Source organism: Sphaerodactylus townsendi, linkage group LG08, assembly GCF_021028975.2.
Source record: "Sphaerodactylus townsendi isolate TG3544 linkage group LG08, MPM_Stown_v2.3, whole genome shotgun sequence".
NCBI classification, from domain to species: Eukaryota; Metazoa; Chordata; class Lepidosauria; order Squamata; family Sphaerodactylidae; genus Sphaerodactylus; species Sphaerodactylus townsendi.
Window position 1 is genome coordinate 37789110 of NC_059432.1, and position 13842 is coordinate 37802951.

Sequence of the window (13842 nt, forward strand, 5' to 3'; positions counted from 1 at the left end):
TCTTTGGTCTTGCTTTTGTTGCATATATTTGCATTTCCCCTTTTTTGTATCATATAATCCACCTTAAATGTTGTATTTGCCCTTTCTATTGGTGTAATTATCCTAAATAAATTTACTCAGGGTGGGGATTATGGAGACAGGCAATCTTCTTGCAGTTACAAGTAGATGGATGCCATGAGATACATTATAATATAAGCAAATGTGTGTGGGGCGGGGGAGTAGCAGGAAATTTAGAGAAATTAAAATATTGGGAGACATAATCACAGAATAAAATGAAATCACTTAATTTTATCCAAGCATCTCATTCAGTGCAAAGGGAGAGCAGTTAATTGCCATTATCACACAATGCAGTCACTGAGCAAATTTCATCACAGCTTACATTACTGATGAATTCATCTTCACACAGGTCTTGTTTAATTACAAATGAATTAGTAACTAAGAAAAAAAATTCTTTCAATGTCAGGATTTATGTCATGCTAAGTTCACATGCATTCCAAAATGAAAGTTAATTGGTCGAAAGTGAGAAAATAATGAAATTTTGTCTGACTGGAACTCTTAATTTCTGAGTGAAAAGATTTGTCTTGTAGCTGCACTATCATGATTAAAATATGTGAAAGTATAATTCAGAGGCCAGAAGCATTCATTGGGACTTCCCTGTTCTCTTCTAGAAAGGCCAACAGCCTTCATACATACGGGTACTCTGTTGTCAAACAAAAAAAGATAAAAAACCTGCTTACATGGAAGAAGAAGAAGAAGAAGAAGAAGAAGAGGAGGAGGAGGAGGAGGAGGAGGAGGAGGAGTTTGGAATTATATCTCCCCTTTCTCTCCTATAGGAGACTCAAATGGGCTTACAATCTCCTTGCCCTTCCCCCCTCACAACAAACACCCTGTGAGGTGGGTGGGGCTGAGAGAGTTCCAAAAAGCTGTGACTAGCCCAAGGTCACCCAGCTGGCGTGTGTGGGAGTGCACAGGCTAATCTGAATTCCCCAGATAAGCCTCCACAACTCAAGCGGCAGAGCTGGGAATCAAACCCGGTTCCTCCAGATCAGAGTGCACCTGCTCTTAACCTCCTACGCCATGCTGCTCCCCTGTAGGTATGTTAGAACTACAGAATTGTGGCCAATATGGAACTTGAGAGATCTATGTAAAGTTGCAATAATGCTGTGAATTATCACCAGACACTCTTTTAGAAGCTAGAATTCAAATTAAAATCCAAACCTACAATTTTTTGCTAGCAAATGAGAGGACAGGAGGACCTATCCTAGGCCAGTGGTGTAAGTAACTAGGAGTTTGATCTGTGAACCATAAGTAAGAATATTTTAATGTATTGTTGAAGGCTTTCAAGGCTGGATTCAGCTGGTTGTTTTGGGTTTTCCGGGCGGTGTGGCCATGGTCTGGTAGATCTTGTTACACACTGGACACAGTATGTAACAGACTTCCCTCTGTGATACACCTCTGAAGATGCCAGCCACAGATGCAGGCGAAACGTTAGGAACAAGATTATCGTGACTAATCAGCTCCACACAAACACAGGATGACTATAGACAGTAATTCAATCAAAGGGAACAAAGGCCAGGGTACTTCTATTCAGATGCCCTCACCTATTTATCTTGCTATCTTCATTGTTACTCACATGCTAATGGGTGGATCCCACTCAACACATGTAAATTTAACTTGCTAAGTGCTCCCTTTACCTGTTACAGACAATAGTTTTTCCCCCACCCTGGATACTCCAACAGGTGTATATACTCCACTTGCTTTCCTAATATCAGATCCTCTGAAGATGCCAGCCACAGATGCAGGCGAAACATCAGGCAAGAATGCTGCCAGAACACGGCCATACAGCTTGGAAACCACACAGCACCCCATCACTGGGATAATCTATGGAGAATTACTTTCAACATACTAAACCACTGTTAAATGTTACTATGACTGGATAAAGGACAATCTTGTAGACATAACACAGAGCAGGTAGAGCCAGTGCTATCAATATGCCACATAAAAAAAGAGTCTTCTGCTGCAGCTACAAAGCTGGGCAGGAAAAACAATACTGGATGAGAGTCAAGGCAAAAATGACCAGACATAGGTAAGGAACAATGATTGTCCATAAACTTTTGGGCTCATTCCAACTTCTTGTCTCTTTGCTAGGGAATAAGATTTATTAAGGTGAGAGAACACATTGCCCTTTGATTGGGCATATTAAGAAAAGCATTTTTCTTCCTCCCTCTCTCCCGCCATGCCAATGTAATTTATAGAGCAGCAGGGCCAAAAATGACCTTGAATCCAATCTATGCTTAATCCTTTAATTAGGTTCTTCAGGTGTTCCTTTTCATAAGGCACAACTGTTTTTCCATCTCTGCTTCGTCTCTCCCCCTCTTTTTAAAGTCAAACAAAAATTGGAGTTGCTGAGCATACACTTCAACTTGTGTGCTTCCCTTTTTAATAAGGAGCTAATCAAGTTGCCGAACAAAAATCTGTGAAATGTTACTTCTTCCTGTTTTGGCTCAACAGGGCGGGTGCTAGGTGCTTCTCTTTTGATGGAATAAATGCTGGGGAGGGGGTGTGAACTAAGGAGGGAGGAAGATATCTTGTCAGCTTACAGCCATCTTGTCTAAATTTGGCAGAATGCCTCTCATTCCCTCTTCCCTTGACTATAAAACTGCAGTCTCTAAGATTTGCTCTGCTGCACTTTCATTTTTCTTAAGGTCATTTTATTGGCATCAAAGCAATTTCATTGGCAGAATCAAACTCCCCACCACCAGCGCCAATAAAATTCCAGGTTTGACTCAAGAGACATACGTCAGAAGTGCAACATGAAGCTCTAAAGATTGAATTAGTTTTCCAGCGGTACTTGCAGAACTTCAGATAGTGGGCCATTAGTCTGAGGTGTATTTAAGGCAATAATTGGAATGAACACAACCACTGAATGCGCCTTGACTAAGCCAAATTAATGCAAGTCTATGGGGATGATTTTTTTAAAAAAATTATTCAAGCAATTCCAGTAAAAGGGTTCCTCAGCTGGCAGGCGAACTGAGAGAGCAAATACATAGTTGCTCTTCTTCCTGTTTCCTTTCTAGAACATGTCATCAGGCAGCATCAATGCAACAAACCCTGCTGTGATTGTTTGAACATCATTTTAAATAGGGTCCGTAAGCAGGCAAATATTTGAAGCATGGTAAACTCTGTTAACAGTAGGCTATAGATATTTCACACATCTGTGGATTTTGATGTTCACCATAGAATTCCACATCCTCCTGAGGATGTTTTTTAATAGGAATAAAAAGGACTGGTAAGCTATTCATCCTGATTGTCAAAGAAGTACACTTGGGGGAAAAAATCCGCTTGCCTCTAGAACATACGGCCATAGGCCTAAATTTGAAAACATAAGAAAAAGAAGAGTTTGGATTTATATTCCCCCCTTTCTCTTCTGTAAGGAGACTCAAAGGGGATTGCAATCTCCTTCCTCCCCACAACAAACACCCTGTGAGGTGGGTGGGGTTGAGAGAGCTCTGAAGAACTGTGACTAACCCAAGGTCATCCAGCTGGCATGTGTTGGAGTGCACAAGCTAATCTGGTTCACCAGATAAGCCTCCACAGCTCAAGTGGCATAGCGGGGAATCAAACCCGGTTCTCCAGATTAGAGTCCACCTGCTCTTAACCACTACACCATGATGGCTCTCAAGAAGGCCAGTGTCAAATTGGGAAGAGAGGGCTGATCAGGAGGACTTGAATCTCAGTGAGAAAAGGTGATGTGAAATGATATAAACAAAAATTCTTTTCACGCAAATCACTTAAAACATTTATAAAACATTTTCAATCCCCCTTTTTACCAAAATGTTTGTTCACACCCACACACACCCCTCGAAATGATTCATGACTGCCTTGAGGGTTCCCCCCCCTTTTTGACTGATTTGTTGAACTGATTCTTCAGTTCTTGTTTCTTGCTGCAATTCTCTATAGCTCATATAATCAGTGCTTAGAAGATTTTACCTCCCCCTCCAATAAAAAACACACAGAAATTATTAAAATAAGCCAGCAAGGGGACTGTAGTGAGCTCAGCATCGTGATTAAATGACACTGAGGAGGAAATTCAGGAACGACACAGACTTGGAAGACATTGTAAATATTCACACAGCAAGTGAAAATGTTTTAAAAACATTTCAGGCTGAAGAACCTTTTAAAAGGGGATTCATTTAAAATGTGGTTAGGCTGGAAATAGAATGTTTTGGAACATGAGCGGTGGAAAGCAATGCAGAACTCCATGGAGGAAATGTTTTATATCCTGCCTCAAAACATTTTAAAAGGTTTGTGCAAAAAGGGCCAAAATGAGGAATTGAGGCATCAATGGCTTTCAGAGCTCTTTGTCTTCTCCGGTGGTTAGGAGAAACTGAATACATTATGGTAAGCCCATAAAACCTTTCAAAACTGCACTCATTTATGTCATGCACCTATACTCCAAATCTGTTGTTATTCCCAATGGTTTTTTTTTTTAAAAAATAGAGACCAATAAAAGAATTCGCTTACCTCCCCACCCACTCAAGTAGCAATAGTAGCAACTTGAGGGTGAGGGCAATTTAGATGAAGGCAATGTGGTGCAAGGGAACTTGAACCCAGCCTATTCTCTAACATCTATTCCCAAGAATAGGGAACTGTAGAGGAAGAATGTTCAGTCATGGAAACTCCTTCCTGTAGTTTGCAGTGTATTGTTTATAATATGTTGAGAGCTGCCCTGAGCCAATGAGGGAAAGGCTGGCATACAAGTTAAATAAAAATAAATAAATAAATTAGAAGTGTAAGGAGGGATCATGGGCTGGCTCTGTTTGGCATGCAGAAGGTCCCGAGTTCAATCCCTGGCATCTCCAGTTAAAAGGATTGCAGGTTGCAGGTGATGTGAAAGACCTCTGCCCAAACCCTGGAGAACTGGCACCAGTCTGAGTAGACAAGGGTTTGATTCATGTGCTTATGTGTACAACAAAAGAACAGGTTTCCCTCCTCAGTGATTGCTAAGCCAATAATTTAAACCACCATGGGATGAGAATAGAACTGATTTAAAAAGTAGCCTTGAAGCTTCCAAGTTAAGTTAGGCTCAAGAAGATGAAGAACTTAAAATTTTGAAGTGAAGAGATCATTAACGGCAGTAAATTGAAATGTGACCCTGAGTCATTAACTTGCTGGTTATATTTGCTTAGCTTTTGGCCCACTGATAAGCAGCAGGGTGGTGCAGCTGAGACCTGGTGCTGACCTCTTTCTTTGCCTTTCCAAATGTTACTAGTTCAGCCAGACCATTTTTTCCCCAAAAAATTCTGAGATTTCCTCCTGAGGGCTTAAGAAGGTGACGTTATGTTCCTCTTATATTATTTACTTTAAGATCAGTGACTGCAACACAGTTGTTTAAAATCATATATGTGCTCCCTGTTTTATATCCTGCTGATTAACATGGTATGTCCACATTATCTGTGCTGTGCTGATTAACTGTGCTGATTAACATGGTATGTCCACATTATCACTGTCCTCCATGGGTCCACAAGATAGTGGAGCAGGATGCTCTGTCTGTGTGGTTTGCACCTGCAAGTGGATGACTCACTACCTCAGGGTCTCCCACCTTGGAGAATCTGTAGGCACTTTTGGACTATGATAAGAAGTGGTGAGCACTATCATAACATAGCTGCCAAGGTGGGGCAGGGAGACAGTCAACCACGACATGTCTGCCATGAGAGCACAAAATGTTGAAAGGCTCTAACAGAGTGATCCTAGGGAGAGTTACTCCAGTCTATGCCCTGGAATAACTCCCCTTAGGACTGCACTGTAAAGTATCCCCCTATAACAAAGGCAGCTGTTTCTAAATGGGGGCTTCTTGCTGACACAAAAATGGACACTTCATGGACTTCTCTGAAGCTCCAGTGAGAATTGACTCTTTGCTTTGGGGAAGAGATGCTTTTAGGAAGAAAGAAATGAGTGCCGGAAATCACACTAGTGGACAGATGGCATCCATAAATACCAAATTATATCCCTGTTCCACATGAAGAGAGCCACTGTAAGGTCAATTGAAAGCAGTCTCCATAATGGTGATCTCACTGTGTGTATGCTGGCCCTTAGATATGCTAGGGTTAAAACTGGCTAATTTGTGCAATTTTTAATATCCATTGTCACAACCATTAGGAAGTATGTTAAGGTGCATCATTTTCTGTTAGGATATTCATGTGAATCACAATGGAAGGATTACCTAGCAGCTATTTATCATGATGAGTATTAGCAGATGGAGGAGGAACACACTGCCTCCGAGTGTGGGGGAGCCTCCTTCTTTGGAGGTTTTTAAACCGAGGCTGGATGGCCATCTGTTGGAAGTGTTGGATTGTGTATTCCACACAGCAGGGGTTGGACATGATGGCCCTTGTGGTCTCTTCCACCACTATGATTCTTTGATAAATGGGATGATAAGAAAAATAAGACAGTCTGCCCATTGAGGATACAGTGTTCACATGCATTATGCAAGGGTGAGATAAAGAAATTACAATCCTAGTACGAAAAGATTCTTGTTGAAAATTCAATATACCTATGCAACTGATCAATGAGATATCAAGACTGTGTTTATATATATTTACAAATTATTATTTTTTATACTCCGCCTTTCCTTTGTAACTCAAGGTGGCTTATCATTCCAAGATCCAAAACATAAATAACACACAATAAAACTCAATTTACCCCCACTACCCTTATCGCCGAGAAAAAGATTGCAGCTTAAACCATAAAAAGCCCACTCTAATGAAATGGCTGCTTTTTATGACTGATGCAGATAGCAGACATATCAAGTAAATTGCAGCTGTGGTTCTTTTGCAATCTCATCTGTTGGCCCTAGGCCCCTTCCACACATGCAGAATAATGCACTTGCAATCCACTTTCACAATTGTTTGCAAGTGGATTTTGATATTTCGCACAGTAAAATCCAGCTGCAAAGTGCATTGAAAGTGCATTATTCTGCATGTCCGGAAGGTGCCCTAGTTCTTACTGAACAATAAACTCCTTACAAATCTAGCAAAACAGGCACTGGCAAATCTACCAAAGCTTGGGCCGCAATAACAAAGCAGTCCTGAACACACTCTTCTACACCCACTGGCTACAATTAACAGAAAGGTTTGCTTACAGTTGGACCTCAGATATGTTAGTCATCAGAAAGCCACAACATTATTTGCTTTTTTTTACTAGCAGTGAATGCTATGCTGCCTTACAGAGTAACACATTTATGGTGCAATTCAAATAAAGCTACACCTGTCAGCTGAAATCAATGGACTTAGAAGGGTACAACTCTGTTTAGGACTGCCCTGCTTTGCGAGATTTATTGAGAGGATCAGGAATACCTATTGCTACAAAAGGATTGCTGTATATCCAAAACATTCTATAGACATTCATATACATCTTTACACAACAGCCTGCCACTGCAATCCTGAGCAGAGTTATTCCAATCTAAGATTTCAACTCTGTTTAGAATTGCACTGTATGGCATTCAATTAAGTGAATAGGCGATTTCACTTGCCGGTTTTTCAGAATTGTAACTAAGTGCATTTTATCAGTCATTCTTCAAGTCAAGGCTAAACACTACCAGTGTAGGAGGAATCCATGCCCTGAGAATGTAGGGCAAACGCAGCCCCAAAATCCTTGTCTCAGACTTCTTAGATAACAGTACAAAGACAGTAAACTATTCTGCCTTTGGGTGCAGGCTCCAGATTCCATTTTACCAAGCTAACACTGCCATCTAGCGTTACTAATAATGTACAAGAAATATTTACAGGTTTGTAAATAATGTGAATCAATATGTTTGTGAAAAGTAATAGGAAAAGACTGTTCCTGTTAAAAGATCTTACAATTAATTGCATGCTTTGCTTTCAGTAACATTAATCTAACATTTGCAACAGATACAGTAGACCACATTTTGAGGGAGGGACACCTTAACTTCTTAATGTAATGTGTGCTAGACATTTTTGAGATGTGGGGGCATTCCAGCATGATACCCCATATTTAGTCTGCAGTGGTACAGTCCAAAGAGCATTGTGTAGCATAATGTTTCCAAAAGAGTAGATCATCAAAGAGCCAATTCTTTTGTTATTGGAACAGAGTAGTTTCTGCCTCCCCTAAGGCTCCATTCCCTACTGTTCTGCTGATATAAGTATGTGGAATCCCAGAAGCACAAGAATTATATTACAAGAACCACAGTAGTAAGGCTATGCGAATAAATGTGAAAATGTGTTTTCATGTTAATCTTTTACAATTCATTGAAATCCCACTTCAAACCTGAGGAACTTGTTCATCCACTGGGCATATTCAACCAGGCCAGTTGTGGGGATGGGAAGAAACAAGAAATGTTGAGTGAGGGGGGCATAAATGGGGGAGAGTAAGCTTCCCTTTTTGTCCTAGATAGTCTTGGAATGGCTAACAGCTCTGCTCCCTCAGCTAACTGTCTCAGATGCAGGAGACGTACATGCCCGCATATACTCCCACAATTACTAATAATTGGAAATAATGTAAATCATAGTGTTACAGGGAAGCCTTGATCACAGTCCTGCCACCTTCTGAAGAAGTTGCTCGAGTCTTCTCTGTAGCTGGCCAGATCAATTGTACTTCATGCAGCAACCTGATGCCTATTTTGTTGTTGTTCTTTTACAGAATTATCAGCTTTTGTTGCAGGCAAGCTTGAGAAACTTTGGACTCAAATGTGAGACAGAACTTCTAAAGTACGTTCAAAATGCCCCGTGAAATGTTCATACTTTTCATTTACCAAATGTAGAACTCAATCACAGTTTAAACTGTATTGAAGTCAGCATTTACATAGTGTAACTCAAGGCAGGAGAGCAAGCTTTAAGGACTTCAAAGTACATGGGTAATTAGAGCAGCCTCTTCCCTCCATAATGAAAAGAGAGGGAACATGTAAAACCTTTGTAAAGCTGGAAAATGTTCTGCGGTACTACCAGGCATAATGAATAATGTTCTTGTGTCAAACTGTCTTGATAATTTTTTTGTGAAGCATAAGTGTATTGATTGTCAGGAAATAATTTCATTTGTGACCTTACCCCCTGTGGTTATCACCTTTCAAGCCATCCACTTGGGCCTTATATTTGATTAATTTCCAGTGTCAACAGGAGAACTTTAGGAAAGTTTTCTGTTATCAGAGTTAATTAATAACAAAAGAGGACCCAAATGCCAAGTTCTGAAAACCACAATCTAATTAAATTCCTCATTACAGCAAATAATGAATCACTGCAGAAACCTATTATTTCAGGACTATTCTATTAGTTGTAAGCAATTGTTTCATAGAATATAACAATCACACCTTCATTCTAATTACCATTTTCATGCAGCTCAGCTCTAAGTCATTTGTACACCACATCCCAAAGCATAAAAACGTTACCATGGCTCAAGGTTTGTTTAGTTAAATGTGTTTATAGTTACAAATGGCAACTGTTGTGTGCAACTACGCATAAGTGTCTTGCTATTTAGTAAAAGCTGACAAACATGCAAAGTTTTGTGATACACATTTGGCCACAGTACTGGACTCTTTATAGTCCCTTGCTTGCAGAGGTACAAGCAGGGACTAATGCTGTATCTAAAGCACTGGCGTTCCTGCCTAGGGACAGGGGGTACCCTATGTCCCCGGGTGCCCCCCATTTGGTCACGTGGGGGGACGCCAACATTTCAGGGTCGTTTGTGTTTTTTTGAAATTTTAAGTGTTTTTTCACGTTCTGGCCTGCAGGGGGCGCATTTTTAAGGCTAGCGGCACCAAACTTTCAGGGTACCATCCAGAGACTGTCCTGATGATACCACCCAAATTTGGTGTTGTTTGGTTCAGGGGCAGCAAAGTTATGGACCCCCAAATGGAATGCCCCCATCCCCATTGTTTTCAATGGGAACTAACCTGAGATGGGGGCTGCCCATTTGAGGGACCATAACTTTGGTCCCCCTGAACATAACTTCACCAAACTTGGGTGGCATCATAAGAATAGTTAACAGATGATACCCTGAAAATTTGGTGTCACTAGCTTTAAAAATACACCCCTTCCAGGCACCCCAAGAAATTTGCCCAAGATTCTTCATTTTGCAGTGACTTTGCTCCATTGTAGCCAGTGGGGAATTTCTGAGTGTGTAGGCAGGCTGCACATTTTTGAAGATAGAGGCACCAGACTTTCAAGGTGGCTCCAGGAGGGCCTCCTGGTAATAGCATCAAGGTTTGGAGCCCTTTGCTTCTGGGGGTTCAATTTTATGGGCCCCCAAAAGACTTATTTTGTTTCCCCACTCCTGCACATGAAAGCCTGTGGGCTGAGTTCTCTCAGAACTCTCTCAACTCCCCCACCCACTCCAGAAGCAAAGCTCACCAAGCTTGGATGCTATTACTCAAGGCCTCTTGGAGCCACCTTGAAAGTCTGGTGCCTCTATCTTCGAAAATGTGCAGCCAGCGCTTACACACTCAGACATTCCCCAGAATCTGCCAGGCTCTTCAGCAAGTTCTGTGGTGGGAAAAATTACTTTTCCCACCATAGACTTCAATGGGGCTTTCTGTTATGCCCAGATGGCTCTGTGGTAGAGGTTTCAACAGGAGGCGCTGTGGTAGGGATCTTGCTCTGGGTGGGGGCATTTCCTGTAGCTGCTGGTGTGAGTCTCCTGAAAGGAACCAGCCAAATTTGCTAAAATATGTGTGGAAGAGGAAAATGCTGTGGGCACAGAGTTAAAGGTGAATCTGATGCCCACAGCATTCAGCCAGCACAGGCAAACTTTAGAAAAGTTGGCTGGTTCCTTTCAGGAGACTCACACCAGCAGCCCTGAAGGAAATAAGTGTACTAAGGTGTATTGAGGTGTACTGGGGCAGGTGTATTAAGGTGTATTACGGTGTATTACGGTGTATTAAGGCAGGGGTATTAAGGTGTATTAAGGTGTACTAAGGCAGGTGTATTAAGGTGTATTAAGGTGTACTAAGGCAGGTATATTAAGGTGTATTAAGGTGTACTAAGGCAGGTGAAGGAATTTTAAGGTGTACTAAGGCAGGTGTATTAAGGTGTACTAAGGTGTACTAGGGCAGGTGTATTAAGGTGTATTAAGATGTACAAAGGTATACTAAGACAGGTGTATTAAAGTGTATTAAGGCAGGTGTATTAAGGTATATTAAAGCAGGTGTATTAAGGTGTACACCAGGTGTATTAAGGTGCATTTAAGGTGCATTTAAGGTGTATTAAGGCAGGTGTATTAAGGTGTATTAAGGCAGGTGTATTAAGGTGTATTAAGGCGTATTAAGGCAGGTGTATTAAGGTGTATTAAGGTGTATTAAGGCCGGTGTATTAAGGTGTATTAAGGCAGGTGTATTAAGGTGTATTAAGGCAGGTGTATTAAGGTCTATAAAAGTGTATTAAGGTAGGTGTATTAAGGTGTATTAAGGTGCACTAAGGCAGGTGTATCAAGGTGTATTAAGGTGTATTAAGGCAGGTGTATTAAGGTGTATTAAGGCAGGTGTATTACGGTGTATTAAGGCAGGTGTATTAAGGTGTATTCAGGTGTATTCAAGCAGGTATATTAAGGTATATTAAGGTGTACTAAGTCAGGTGTATTAAGGTGTATTAAGGTGTATTAAGGTGCACTAAGCCAGGTGGATTAAGGTGTATTAAGGCAGGTGTATTAAGGTGTATTTAGGCAGGTGTATTAAGGTGTATTAAGGCAGGTGTATTAAGGTGTACTAAGGTAGGTGTATTCAGGTGTATTCAGGTGTATTAAGGCAGGTGTATTAAGGTATATTAAGGTGTACTAAGTCAGGTGTATTAAGGTGTATTAAGGTGTATTAAGGCAGGTGTATTAAGGTGTATTAAGGTGTATTGAGACAGGTGTATTAAGTCATGTGTATTAAGGTGTATAAAGGTGTATTAAGGAGGGTGTATTAAGGTGTATTAAGGTGTATTAAGGCAGGTGTATTAAGGCAGGTGTATTAAGGTGTATTAAGGTGTACTAGGTCAGGTGTATCAAGGTGTAATAAGGTGTATTAAGGCAGGTGTATTAAGATGTACTAAGGTGACCTAAGTCAGGTGTATTAAGGTGTATTAAGGTGCACTAAGGCAGGTGTATTAAGGTGTATTAAGGCAGGTGTATCAAGGTGTATTAATGTGTACTAAGTCAGGTGTATCAAGGTGTAATAAGGTGTATTAAGGCAGGTGTATTAAGGTGTATTAAGGCAGGTGTATTAAGCTGTATTAAGGTGTACTAAGTCAGGTGTATTAAGGTGTACTAAGGTGTATTAAGAGGCACTAAGGCAGGTGTATTAAGGTGTATTAAGGCAGGTGTATTAAGGTGTATTAAGGCAGGTGTATTAAAGTGTATTAAGGTGTACTAAGTCAGGTGTATTAAGGTGTATTAAGGTGTATTAAGGTGTATTAAGGCAGGTGTATTAAGGTGTATTAAGGTGTATTAAGGTGTATTAAGGCAGGTGTATTAAGGTGTATTAAGGCAGGTGTATTAAGGTGTATTAAGGCAGGTGTATTAAGGCAGGTGTATTAAAGTGTATTAAGGTGTACTAAGGTGCACTAAGGCAGGTGGATTAAGGTGTATTAAGGTGTATTAAGGCAGGTGTATTAAGGTGTATTAAGGTGTATTAAGGCAGGTGTATTAAGGTGTATTAAGGCAGGTGTATTAAGGTGTATTAAGGCAGGTGTATTAAGGTGTATTAAGGTGTATTAAAGAAGGTGTATTAAGGTGTATTAAGGTGTATTAAGGGAGGTGTATTAAGGTGTATTAAGGTGTATTAAGGCAGGTGTATTAAGGTGTATTAAGGTGTATTAAGGTGTATTAAGGTGTATTAAGGTGTATTAAGGCAGGTGTATTAAGGTGTATTAAGGTGTATTAAGGCAGGTGTATTAAGGTGTATTAAGGCAGGTGTATTAAGGTGTATTAAGGTAGGTGTATTAAGGTGTATTAAGGTGTATTAAGGTGTATTAAGGTAGGTGTATTAAGGTGTATTAAGGCAGGTGTATTAAGGTGTATTAAGGTGTATTAAGGCAGGTGTATTAAGGTGTATTAAGGTGTATTAAGGTGTATTAAGGCAGGTGTATTAAGGTGTATTAAGGTGTATTAAGGAAGGTGTATTAAGGTGTATTAAGGTGTATTAAGGCAGGTGTATTAAGGCAGGTGTATTAAGGTGTATTAAGGTGTATTAAGGCAGGTGTATTAAGGTGTATTAAGGTGTATTAAGGCAGGTGTATTAAGGTGTATTAAGGTGAACTAAGGCAGGTGTATTAAGGTGTATTAAGGTGTATTAAGGCAGGTGTATTAAGGTGTATTAAGGCAGGTGTATTAAGGTGTATTAAGGTGTACTAAGGAAGGTGTATTAAGGTGTATTAAGGTGTATTAAGGCAGGTGTATTAAGGTGTATTAAGGTGTATTAAGGCAGGTGTATTAAGGTGTATTAAGGTGTATTAAGGCAGGTGTATTAAGGTGTATTAAGGAAGGTGTATTAAGGTGTATTAAGGTGTATTAAGGCAGGTGTATTAAGGTGTATTAAGGCAGGTGTATTAAGGTGTATTAAGGTGTACTAAGGCAGGTGTATTAAGGTGTATTAAGGTGTATTAAGGTGTACTAAGGCAGGTGTATTAAGGTGTATTAAGGTGTATTAAGGAAGGTGTATTAAGGCAGGTGTATTAAGGTGTATTAAGGCAGGTGTATTAAGGTGTATTAAGGCAGGTGTATTAAGGCAGGTGTATTAAGGTGTATTAAGGTGCACTAAGGCAGGTGTATTAAGGTGTATTAAGGTGTATTAAGGCAGGTGTATTAAGGTGTATTAAGGTGTATTAAGGTGTATTAAGGTGTATTAAGGCAGGTGTA